Genomic DNA, 13,631 nt, shown 5'->3' on the forward strand with positions numbered 1-13,631 from the left:
CCCTCAGGTATCAAGTTCTCAGGGCACCACATTTGCTGCATCGTTTGTTCTGCAGACTCACCAATGACTGGCTGCTACCTTCTCAGACCTTCCACCAGTAACACTGCCTTTCTTGTTCAGCCAGGGTCTGTGGGAAACATTCCTGTGAAAGTCCTGAGAGACATTGGTTCCTCAGGTTGCTCTGTCAGGCAGAGTCTAGTTCGGCCTGAGCAGTACACAGGTCGACAGATTCATGCTAACCTTATTGATGGATCAGTGAGATTGTTCCCTGAGGCACATATCCAGGTGGCATCTCCATTTTACACTGGTACGACACTCGCAGTTGTCATGCCAGAACCTTTATTTGACCTTATCATAGGCAATATTCCCGGTGCCAAAGATAGTTGCACTGAAGATGACGCTACTCAGACTTCAGCTACAGTGACATGAGCCATGGCTGAGGCTCCAAACTGTGTCACCCCAGTGACCATTGAATCGCCGCAAGATCTGATGTGTGGCCAAGTTGTTGTTCAAGAACAACATTCTGACCCAACACTTGCTGCCGTGCAAAAGAAACAAAAGGGTAGAGTGATAAAGTATTCACGGGGAGGTCAAGCCAAGTTCCTTTGCAAACAAGGATGGCTCTACTGTGAGTCACGAACACCCGAGGGTGAGGTTTGACTGCAGTTTGTCGTTCCCGCTAAGTACCCCAAGCAGTGTTAGAATGGGGTCATTGTTCAGCCTCAGGAGGTCACATGGGTAAAAGGAAAACCCAGGGCCGTATCCGAGCTGACTTTTTCTGGCCAGAGATGGGAGGAGACATAGATAGTTTTGTGAGTTCCAGCAATGTGTGTCCACGTACCACTAATCAGGGACATGTCCTTCCTGTGCCATTTGAAACCACACCCGTAATCTCTGAAGCAGTTGAGAGAGAGGGCAGTGGTGAAGTAGGTGCAGACCTGATGTCTCGCATGCTAACTGCTAGCTAACACGGGCAACTGTTGTATGCTGGGTTCCGTAAGATAGGCGTTCTCAGAGATTTGAGTAATCCATGGACCAGCCTGGTTCCCAGTTAAACATGTAGACCTGACGTCTCACCTGTTGGCCCCATAGGACACAGTATGTCCAGGGCCTGTACATACATGTACCGTAAGTTAAAGGGGAGGTTCGAGAACCCCGCAGAGACTGTCCGAGGCTGTGTATGAATTACCTTGGGGAACATCTCGAGCTGTGGGCCCTCTGAGGATTCCCGGAGAATGCATAATATTCACATGAGTGTTCACATCCATGGTGGGCGTTAAAATGTGACCTGCCCGAGATTGCGTAGGGATTGTCAGCTTCCTGTTATTAGTCGCAAGTGTAGAGTTAGGTTAACCAGTAAACTGCCCATTCTAAGACATTTGAGCAATTCAAGAACTGACACGTTTCCTGGTTAATAATGTTAGGTTAACTAGTAAACTGCCCATTCTAAGAGATTTGAGCAATTCAAGAACTGGCACAGTTCCTAGTTAATAAGCATTAACCAGTAAACTATAAGGGTCCTGAGAGATTTGTGAATCCTAAGACTACATTTCCTGGTTAATAATGACATAAGGACTGATTGCTAGGCAAAGAGAGAGAAATGACACTTTTGATGCTCCACCTTGATTCCTTTTGCAGGTGCAGCTGGTGGGTGCAGCATTGTCGTGCAGATCAGCTGGTCGTCCCTGTCGCATGCTGCCGCCCTTCTCTTCTGCCTCGTCGTCACTATTTACTATAAATTTGTATTATATCATTTTACACGTAGGTACAGTTCCACCACAACTGTCACACCTACACCGTGTATTACATACATCACGCTACATAACAATTAGTTGTTGATGTAAATGTAGCGAACTTTTAGATCAGTTTGACCTGAGTAAAGGATTTTTCACCATCGTCACGGTAAGTTTTCCCCTCAAGCTTGCTTCTATTAACGTAAATACGAGTTTTTTTTTTCACTCACTGGCGACTGGGACTTTCTCCAGTAGCAGGATACCACACACACACCACAGTGTGAATCTTGTGTGACTGAGTTAGGATTTATGTGTATGTATATTGAAATTTTTTTTCTCTGAAGAAAAAAATTTGATTTTTATGGGGCGTAATGTCACAAGTCGGCGTGATAAAGTATTTGAATAAACTCGTAATATTAACTTTGGTGGGAAACCGCGAATTCTAGTGGAATCCCAGTATTTATCGCTCAGTTTAACTGCCATGTATTCACTCGTCCAAGAGTGTTTCTCAGGCAATTTTTCACTGTGTCATAAGTGATCGTCTTTGTTCGCAACTTTAGCACCTCCGCTGAGTACTCTGTTATGGGCGTGTTTCGCTCATTCTAGCCGTTAGCAAGTACGACTCGACACTTGCCTCTCTCTCACGATTTGAAGTCAGTCAAGGTTTGAGCGCCGCGAAAGCAGGTAGTATGTGTGACAGCGTCCTTCCCCAGCAACGACGCCGTTGGATTCTCACCTAGCCTGATTGGCGAGAGACTCAGTGTGTGCAGTGTCCTTCCTCAGTAACGATGCCCGGTCATCCACTTTGTCCACTTTTCTGACCAGTATTTCTTTTCGTTTTTTCCTAGGTTTAAGAGTTAGCTTTTGAGTGAGCGAGTGAGTGCGATCTCCTTATTTGAATTAATCTTGAAACTCATGTAACGTTAATTTATTTTATTGTAATCAATCAATTAACAGTTCTTTTTCTTGAGTTTAATGTAATGTAAACTCGTGTTTTATTTTCTATAATAAGCTTATTTCACTTATAGCTCCTAGTTTGCATGAACGCTTTGGTATTCATAACTGGTATTTAGGCCAGTCCTTTTCTATCAACCTTAAAATCCGTTGTGCAACCAGGAGTTAATGCATCAGCAAGAACCTGTTATCATTAATAGCATTAGTTATTGATTGTCAGGGGTGAAGTCACTTTCTTCAGAGGCCAACAGTACTAACAAAGAGCATTTGTGAGTAATTAGTCTCTGCTGTATACTGTTGAGAAAGTTTATAAATTTTCGTCCTTAGAGAATCGGCGAAGTAAGCCACATAAAGTAATCATTGCTTGATTTTCACAAGACAATTCATTGTCCTGTTCTTAAGTATTATTGAATAATATTCTTTAATATTACTTAATTTTTAAAAACCCCGTGACAGGCCTTATTGTGGGAAATATTGTCCCCCAGAGCAGCTGCGCTCTCTACTTTTTAAAATTTTCGTCCCTGGTTAGAAGCAGAGGAAAACCTGAGATCATTAACAACAGTTCAAGCAGTTTTTATAATCCAGAAATTATGTTCTCTTTAAAAATTCTTATTATTAATATATTAAATGCTACTGTGTTTAACCCTCGTGGACAACTGTACTGTAAATACATGTAATTTCTTCGGAATTTCCACTGACTAAACTGCATCTGCACGTCAAATAACGTGTCTGAAGATCAAAAAGTCCTCATATAAAAGCAGATGTAGTTTTGGCATATTATATACAGTAGATAAAGGGAATATTTGGTTTATTATTAAAACTAAGATTAATTTGTTAGATTCTCCCTGTATATATCATGATGTAATCTAGCTGTATTTTATATTGTAATTAATTAATAGTTGGCACCTCTACCATTCTATGAGGGAGATAGAGGCCCGCCATTTGCTCACTCGGCTCCTAGACAAGGTTCAAGCACGTTTGTATATACGCACTTCATGTCGCTTGACTGCCTAAGCAACAGACAGAAAAGGAGGCTTGTCGTTATCTGCTGTCCGACACTGCCTAGCTGAGTAACCTTTACATATTGGCCAATTCAAGGGGGCTTAGCTAGGAGATAGAAGAGTAATAGGTGAGTTAAGGTGAAAGTTACGGTTCACCTAACCTTATGAGACTTGTTTGAAATTACTTAAGGACAATCTTAGGGACGAGTAAGGACCTACGAGTTGTTTGGTAGAAAATACTAGAGATTTCTTACATTTTTGGTGTTGAGTGTGGATACTGACTTATATTAAAATAAATATTTCTCACACTTATATGTCACTAATATCCGTGGTCTTACTACTAAACTGAATTCCATTCACTTTTTCCTCCAATCTATATCCCTCTGGAGGTAGAGAGTTTTTTCAAGAATACTCCCCCAGTATCCCCGCTTGTCGTAAAAGGCGACTAAAAGGGTTGGCGGAGGGTTAGTGCCCCTCCCCGGAAAACAACTAACTAAAAAATCAAACAGTAAGCCTCAGACAAGGACTGACCAAACGATGACGACCAAGGACCGGACAAAGGACATGGTTATCGGAACATGGAATGTAAGGGGAGCGAATGATGAGGTGAGGCTTGAGGGTGCGAAAGTGGATGTATGTGGAATAACTGAAACAAAACGGAGAGGAGAACGTGTGAGAGAATAGGAGTATGGATGGGGTATATGTGCAGGAGTAGGTGAGAATGAGAGGGCAAAGGAAGGAGTATGTATAGTTGTGAGTAAAAGATGGAAGAGGAGCAGAAGACAGTATGGATCAGTTGGGTCAAGGATTGTGTGGGTAAAGTTGAAAGTTGGAATACAAATGTGGGCGACTGTGTGTGTGTATGCGCCAACGCAAGATCATGCTAGAAGAGTGAGAAAAGAGTTCTGGACAAATGTAGAAGTGTGCATGGAAAAGTTTGGAAGGAATGAGAGCGTGTTTTTGATTGGTGATATGAATGGTAAAGTTGGGAATGTGAAGGTGGATGGAATAATTGGTGAGTGGGGTTGCCTGCTGAGATAGATGAGAATGGGAGTGCGTTAGTGGACATTTGTCCTGGGAGGGGGTTGGTGATAGCCAATACCCTCTTCAGGCATAAAATGATCCACAGGTATACGTGGCGAGTGATGAGAAGGGTGGGTGGTGAACTGAATGAAAGGAAGGCAATGATTGATTATGTGTGTGTGGATGAAAGGATGCGAAGATGTGTAATGGATGCAAGAGTTTATAGAGGTTGGGGGAGTGGACTTTCTGACAACGACTAGGTGGTGGCCAGAATTAGAATTCAAATAAGATGGAAGAATAGAAGAAGGGAAAGACGAGAGGAAGGAGTAGTTGCAAGGAGAGTGGAAAGGTTACAAGAGGATGAGAAAAAGGCAGAGTATAAGAGAGAAGTGGAGGAACGATTGGGCAAATATGAATTGGAGCAGATGGGAGACGTGGAAGGTGTGTGTAGGATATTTACAGAAGAAATATGTGCAGCATGTGATGTGGTGTGTGGAAGGAAGAGAAGATGGAGGGGGTGCAAGGAACAGCGTGGTGGACTGAAGAGGTGAAACAGGCTGTGGCACAAAAGAAGAAAGCATACAATGAATGGATGAGAAATAGGGGCGTGGAAGAAGTTGAGAGGCGGAAGAGAGAGTTATATGTAGAAAGAAAGAGAGAGGTGAAAAGATTAGTAAGAGAGAGTAAGAAGAGAGTGGATGAGGAATTTGGAAGGAAATTGGTTGTAAAGTGGAGGGACTGTAAGAAAATGTTCTGGAAAGAGGTGAAAAGAGTAAGACAGGGTGGAAGCGAAGTTGGCAGGGGAGTGAAAGATAAAAATGGTAGATTACTAGTGGAGAAGGGAGAAAAAGTGAGCAGATGGAGAGAACACTTTAAGGGGAGGTACGGCGGTATAGAGGCTGGGGAATGGCTGGGAGAAGGAGAGAGGTGAGAAGACAGGAAGAAATCAGTAGGATAGAAGTTGTAGAAGTAATGAAGAAAGTTAAATCGGGGAAAGCCCCAGGAATTGATGGAGTGTTTGGTGAAATGCTGAACCATGGGGGAGAGATAGTAGTAGAATGGATGTGGATGATGTGCAGATTGGCCTGGGAGGAAGGTAGAGTCCCGGAGGATTGGAAGTCAGGTATAATTATTCCCCTGTACAAAGGAAAAGAGGAAAAAGAAGTGTTTGGCTATCATAGGGGCATTTGTCTTCTTAGTATAGTAGGAAAAGTGTATGGTAGGATACTTATTGGCAGAGTTAGAGAAAGAACAGAGAAATTAGTTGGAGAGGAACAGGGAGGCTTTAGGAAGGGAAAAGGTTGTGTAGATCAGATATTCATTCTTAGATCTTTAGTAGAAAAGTTTCTAGAGAAGGGAAAGAAGTTGTATGCGGCTTTCATGAATTTGGAAAAAGCATATGACAGGGTGGATAGACAAGGATTGTGGAAAGTGTTAAGACTATATGGAGTAGATGGGAAGTTGTTGAATGCTGTGAAGAGTAAGTACGATGGTGCGAAGGCTGCAGTGCGTTTGGATGGTGAATTAAGTGAATTTTTCTCTTTGAAAATTGGGTTGAAACAGGGATGTGTCTTGTCTCCATGGTTGTTCAATCAGTACATGGATGGGGTAATAAAAGAGGTACAAGGTAGGATAGTGGATGTTGGAGTGGCCCTGGTGAGAGAGGATAGTGTTTGGAAACTCCCTGTAGTGTTGTTTGCAGATGATACTGTGTTGTAGAGTGAAGACGAAGGGGAGCTGCAAGGCTTAGTGGATGAGTTTGGGAGAGTGTGTAAGAAACGGAATCTAAAGGTGAATGTAGGGAAGAGTAAAGTGATGGTCTTTGAGAGAGGTGAAGTCAGTGAATGTACAGCGAGGTTGGATGGTGAGGAATTGGAAAATGTGAGTACGTTTAAGTACTTAAGTACGTTTAAGTACTTGGGTAGTGTGATGAGTAAGGATGGAGGTTTGGAGGGTGAAGTGCTTGAAAGGGTACAGCAGGGAAGAAAGGTTGCTGGTTCTTTGAAAGCAGTGATAAGAAACAGGGAAGTGAGCATGGAAGTGAGAGAGTTACTACATGACAGTATTGTGATACCAACTCTAACGTACGGAAGTGAAGCTTGGACGTTGTTGGAAGGACACAAGTCAAGAGTGAGAGCAGTGGAAATGAGCTATTTAAGAGGAGCCTGTGGAGTCACATGGAGAGACAGGCTGACGAATGAGGATATAAAGGAGCGTTGTGGTGTTGATGTGGATGTGATAGGAAGCGTTATGAGGAACACACTGAGGTGGTTTGGCCATATGGAGAGGATGGAGGGTGAAAGACTGACGAAGAGAGTGTATGTGAGTGAGGTGGAGGGGGGAAGAGGAAGGGGGAGGCCGAGGATGAGATGGAGGGATGGGGTGGAGAGGTATATGAGAGAGGGGGTGTGTGAGTTGGGAGCAGGGCAGTGAAATGGTGGGGGACAGGGCGACTTGGAGGCGATTTGTTTGTTGCCATCCCAAACGGGATTGAGGCGTCTGGCAATAGATAGATAGATAGACTATATCCCCCAAAGCCCTGTTCCTCACAGAAACTGAAATCTCTCCATTTATTGACATATCCCCATTTTGTTTTCCTGGTTACCATCTCCTTACAAGCTTCTGTAGCAAGGGTAGCACCTGCTGTTATATCAAATCCGAAATGGCAGTTAACACTGTTTTGAACTTCAGTTCAGTTAATTCTGATTATTCATAATATAAATTAAATTATCTAAATTTTTCCAAACTATCTGTATTGTTTATCGCTCCCCCAATGCTTCTTCAAAACTCAGCATTTTTTACTTCATATCCACACAGTTCACTGACCTTAACCTCACCCTTACCACTGAAATTACCGTTTTGGGTGATTTTAACATACATAATGTAGAATGGTTATTGCATCCTGCCAGGACTGATGATGTTGGTCTAGAATGTGAGGTGTTTGCAGAATCGTTTAATCTCACGCAATTGTTAAAACAACCAACCAGAGTACCAGATAATCCTGACCATAACGCTGATCTCTTGAACCTATTCGTGACAAATAAGCCAGATCAATACAGGATAGAAGTACTGTCAGGACATGGATCCTCTGACCACAGTCTCATCAAAGCCTCATTAGTCAGTTGTGCCAAACCTCCCCATTCCGAACCTGTCAGGGTGACCCAATGGCACTTTGATAGGGCAGACTAGGATGGATTTAAAAATTATTTGGCTGATATTCCATGGCACTCATTCTTTTCCAGTGACTTCAATTCTACCCAGTACCACATTAATGACAACCCCTAGAATACGCAATTCGATCGATCAAACTTCCCTGAAAAACCTGTATATGAATCCGATTTTTCGACTGTTACAGAAGTAAAAAGTTTCATCCCCCAAGGTTTAGAGCTTGAATTTACACATCTTATGCCGCAAACCTCAGCCTTTTAGACCAACTGGTTATTGAGCTATAGCCAATCAATGTTGAAAAAAGTTACCCTTCCAGGTGGCGCGACTCCAGTTTTCTATGTTCTCCCACCCAATCTCTCCCTCATTCTTCCTCTCCCATGACATTCCTCACCCACTCCCATCACCCCCCCCTCTCTTCCTCCCCTCCCCCTCCCCCCTCCCCCCTACAACCACCCTTCAGCATTACCCAGCTCACTTTTTTCAAACAATAACATAAACAGTAATTATGCCGGTGTTCCTCACTCACTCCCAACACCCTTCTTCCCAAACACTTCTCCCCTCCCCACCTTCCCTCCCCCTGTCTCCTTCCCTTATAGCTGTGTAGCTGTCAAAAAATAAAAAGAGCAAAAGCATGCAAAATCTTTTTTTTTTTTGGTGTTACACTCTCCAGCACCCACTCCCCTCACTCCTTTCCCCCCCATCCCCTACCCTCAGAGCTGTCAAATCAAGTATCTGTAAGATTTTCAAGGGGAAAAATTACCTTGGTGCTAATCGCAGCTGAGATTACCAAAGACTCAGCTGAAACTCTACACCACAGAGAGAGTGACTTATCATACGCTTTGATAAACAAAGAGTACAAAGAAATACGAAGGATTACATCAAAAGGATAAACATATGCAAAAAAAAAAAACTTTGACAGGTACATAATTATGCCAGTAACACGCTTTCCCCCCTCCCCCCAAAAAATGCAAAAAACATGGAAATTCATTTAAAAGAAAATGAAAATACATACATTCTACGTTTCGTGCATGGGTGTATGCAATTACACAAACAATAATCTGGTACTGAATGAAAACACGCGACATGAATAGTAACAATATCGTATAATTCTCTAGGCCGGGGGGGGGGGGGGAGATGTAAGCGGATAGCATACTGTACCTCATACCAATTAATCTGGCCAGGCATGTATGGCAACACTGTTCCTGCCGAGATTCTGATTGGCTGGAGGTGTTTGTTCGATTTCGTTGTTGCTAAAACTGATACTCTTTTTATTATCAGATATGATACTGAGTTTGTCGATAATACAATTGTCAAAAGCAATAAGAAATCCGTTATATCCTTATCAACAACGAAATTATCTTAGGAAGATAGAGATATGAGTCAACAAAGTATTATAACAGTCCAAGTCAAGGTCAGCATTCGAACAATTCCTTTAAATCTCTGACACTCCGTAACATAACAGAAAATTAAGGAAACTTGCTTAATCAAAGCGTTGGCATAACACATTTAAATTTTAAGATCAGTCCGTACTGTGATAATAGAGGATATATAATGAAATAGTTTTCCTTTAGCCTACTTTGATTTTTCGCGATTTTTTCAAACCTCCCTTCCCGCAGAACTCGTCTATTCATTAGAATTTTTGATTATTCAGAGTTGTGGCACGATTTAAGGGTGCAGACTGATCTTAAAATTTAAATGTGTTATACCAACGCTTAGATTAAGCAGGTTTCCTTAATTTTCTGTTATATTACGGAGTGTCGGAGATTTAAAGGAATTGTTCGAATGCTGACCTTGACCTGGACTGTTATAATACATTGTTGACTCATATCTCTATCTTCCTAAGAAATTTTCATTGCTGATAAGTATATAACGGATTTCTTATTGTTTTTGACGATTGTACTGTCGACAAACTCAGTATCACATCTGATAATAAAAAGAATATCAGTTTTAGCAACAACGAAATCGAACAAACACCCCCAGCCAATCAGAATCTCGGCAAGAACAGTGTTGCCATACATACCTGGCCAGATTAATTGGTATGAGGTATACATGAGGTTGGGGTGTGGGTTGGGTGGGGAGAGGCCCGGAGGGGAGGTACGGCGGTATAGAGGTGGAAGACAGACACAAGACAAAGAGGACAGGCAGAGAGGGAGCACAGGAGTGTGGAGGGTGGGTAGGGAGAATATGACCCTTCCCAGGGAGACAGGGAGGGGGGAAAGGGGGGGGGACCGCAGTGGCGTGATGGAGGATGGTGGGGGAGGGGGAGGGAGGGAACAGGAGGCGGTCAGAGGCGTGGGAGGGGGAGAGGGATCGAAGGTATTGGGGTAGAGGATGATGGCGACAGGGCGGTGGAGGAATCACCCCCTCCCCCACCATGGGTAAGGGCCCGGATCCTCCCCCCTCCCTACTCAGAACTTAGTTCTCATTGGTTTCGATCGATATACGCCACAATCAGGCCAAAGCCTAGTGTCTGCAGTTTATTACAAAGGCTTCTCTGTTGATAACATTTGGCATCTGGCATAATCCTGAAAAAGGATTGATCGATCCTGTTAGTACTTTAGGGGTTAATACGTGCTGTTATGGAAGTGTTCATACACGGTCAACAGATCATTAAAAGATCAGACTCCCCAAATAGTTTGACAGCAATTGTGCCAGAGCTCCTGCCCAAAAGTCCTTAGTTTACAGCCTTTACTTAAAATCAACAGCATTTGATTCACTCAGTCAATTTCAAATTGCCATTAACCATGCATAAGCAGTAATAAACCTCGCTAAATCAAACTTTCTTCACAACAAAGCATCCAAACTAGTAAATAATCCTAATGACAATAGAATGTTCTGGTCAATCATCCACCCACTTAGTGTAGTGGTACTTTGTTATTAGGGTAGCTCTACAATGAGTGGCAAGCCAAATGATTTCCTGTAAACCAGGAAAGCATTAACAGCGCTGGTTGGTAACCTTATAACCAACCAACAAGTGGTCCCTACGTGACATCAAGTGGGTTTGTGGAGGGTTAGTGCCCCTTCCCGGAAAAAAAGCTAACTAATAATACGAACAAGTAGCCTCGGACCAGGACTAACCAAAAGGTGACGACTAAGGACCGAACAAAGGATATGGTACGGATAGCTACATGGAATGTATGGGGTGCAAATTATGAGGTGGAAAAAAGAAAGATTGTCCAGGTGCTTGAGGGTGCGAAAGTGGATGTGTGTGGATTAGCTGAATCTAAATACAGGTGAGAGTGTGAGAGAATGGGAATATGGATGGGGTATATACACGGGAGTTGGTGAGAATGAGAGGGCAAAAGAAGGAATGTATATTGTTGTGAGTAACAGATGGAAGGAGAATATAAGATTATGGATCAGTTGGCCCAAGGATTGTGTGGGTAAGATTGAAAGTTGGACTACAAATATGGGCGATTATGTGTATGTCTATGCGCCAGTGCAAGATCGTGCAGAGTGAGAGAAGAATTCTGGACAAATGTGGAAGCATGCATGGAAAAGTTTGAAAGGAATGAGAGTGTGTTTTTGATTGGAGATATCAATGGAAATATAGGGAATGTGAAGGTGGATGGAGTAGTTAGTGAGTGGGGTGTGCCTGATGAGATGGATGAGAATGGCAGTGCTTTAGTGGACATTTGTGCCAGGAGGGCGTTGATGACAGCCAATACCCTCTTCAGGCGCAAAATGATCCATAAGTATACATGGCGAGTGATGTGAAGGGTGGGTGGTGAGCTGAATGAGCGGAAGGCAATGACTGAATATGTGAGTTTGGATGAAAGGATGGGAAGGTGTGTAATAGATGCAGAAGTACCTGGAGGTTGGGGGAGTAAGTGGTGGTGGTCAGAATCAAAGTCCAAATGAAATGGAGAAATAGAATAAGGGAAGGACAGGAGGAAATAGTTCATACAAGGAGTGTGGAAAAGTTACGAGAGGATGGAAAAAAGGCAGAATATACAAGGGAAGTGGAAGAGCGATTGAGTAAATATGTACTGGAGCAGATGCGGGACGTGGAATGCGTGTGCAAAATATTCACAGACGAAATCTGTGCTGCATGTGAGGTGGTGTGTGGTGTGAAGAGAACACGAAAGGGGATGCAGGGAACATCATGGTGGAATGAAGAGGTGAGAGAGGCTGTGGCACAAAAAAAGAAAGTATATAGTGAGTGGATGAGAAACAGGGCGTGGAAGAAGTTGAGAGACGGAAGTGAGAGTTATATGTAGAAAGGAGGAGAGAGGTGAAAAGATTAGTAAGAGAGAGTAAAAAGAGAGTGGCTGAGGAATTTGGAAGGAACTTGAGTGTAACGTGGTAAGGAGAGTTAGACAGGGTGCGAAAGAAGTTAGTTGGGCACTGAAAGATAAAAACTGTAGCTTACTAGTGGAGAAGGGGAGAAAAAGTGAGCAGAAGGAGAGGAACACATGGATTAAGGAATTGTTGAACATAGGTCATGAAAAAAGTAATGCAAGTATAAGTGGCTGGGGAATGGCTGGGAGAAGAAGGGATGTGAGAAGTGAGGAAAAAATCAGTATGACGCGGAAGTTGTGGAAGCAATGAAGAAAGTTAAAATGGGGAAAGCCCCAGGAACTGATGGAGTGTGTGGTGAGAATAATGCTGAAGCATGGGGGAGAGATAGTAGTAGAATGGATGTGGAAGACGTACAGATTGGCCTGGGAGGAAGGTGGAATCCCGATGATTGGAAGTCAGGTATAATCATTCCCCTGTACAAAGGAAAAGGGGGAAAAGAAGTGTGTGGTAATCATAAGGGCATTTGTCTTCTTAGTGTAATAGGAAAAGTATATGGATACTTAGTGTAATAGGAAAAGTAGGATACTTATTGACAGAGATAGAGAAATAACAGAGGATTTAGTTGGAGAAGAACAGAGACATTTTAGGAAGGAAAGAGGCTGTGTAGGTCAGATATTCATTCTTAGATCATCAGAGGAAAAGTTTCTAGTGAAGGGAAAGAAGTTGTATGCGGCCTTCATGGATTTGGAGAAGGCATATGATGGGGTGGATACAAAAGGACTGTGGAAAGTATTAAGAATATATGGAGTAGATGGGAAGTTGTTGAAGGCCGTGAAGAGTTTGTATGAGGGTGCTAAGGCTGCAGTGCGTGTGGATGGTGAACTGAGTGAATTTTTCTGTTCGAAAGTTAGATTGAAACAAGGATGTGTCATGTCTGCATGGATGTTCAATCTCTATATGGATGGGGTGATAAAAGCGATACCAGGTTGGGCAGTGGATATTGGAGCGGCCCTAGTGAGAGAGGGCAGTGTTTGGAAACTCCCTGTTCTGTTGCTTGCTGATGATAGTGTCTTGTTCAGTAAAGATGAAGGGGAGCTGCAAGGCTTGATGGATGAGTTTCGGAGAGTGTGTAAGAAAAGGAATCTAAAGGTGAATGTAGGGAGGTGTAAAGTTATGGTGTTCGGGAGAAGTGAAGTCAGTGAACGTACATTCAGGATGGATGAGAAGGAAATGGAAAATGTGAGTACATTTAAGTACTTGGGTACTGTGATGAATAAGGATGGCAGTTTAGAGGATGAAGTGCTTGAAAGGTTACAACAAGGAAGAAAAGTTCCTCAGTTCCCTCGAAAAAGCAGTGATAAGAAACAGGGGAGTGGGGATGGGAAGTGAAGAAGCTACTACACGACAATATTGTGATACCAACTTCTAACGTATGGAAGTGAAGCTTGAACCTTGTTGGAGGGACAGAAGTCAAGAGTGAGAGCAAGTGGAAATGAGTAATTTGAGAGGA

At 42.9% G+C, this 13,631-nt stretch overlaps 1 protein-coding gene across 1 annotated transcript in view; it reads right to left on the bottom strand.

Moving 5' to 3' along the window:
* LOC145392427 (uncharacterized) overlaps nt 1-13,631 on the bottom strand; it is a 149,621-nt gene that overhangs the window by 17,877 nt on the left and 118,113 nt on the right. The gene's annotated exons all lie outside the window — the stretch shown is intronic.

This window comes from Coenobita brevimanus, chromosome 22, assembly GCF_032717465.1.
Source record: "Coenobita brevimanus isolate Jiangsu-jjx chromosome 22, ASM3271746v2, whole genome shotgun sequence".
Classification (NCBI taxonomy): domain Eukaryota; kingdom Metazoa; phylum Arthropoda; class Malacostraca; order Decapoda; family Coenobitidae; genus Coenobita; species Coenobita brevimanus.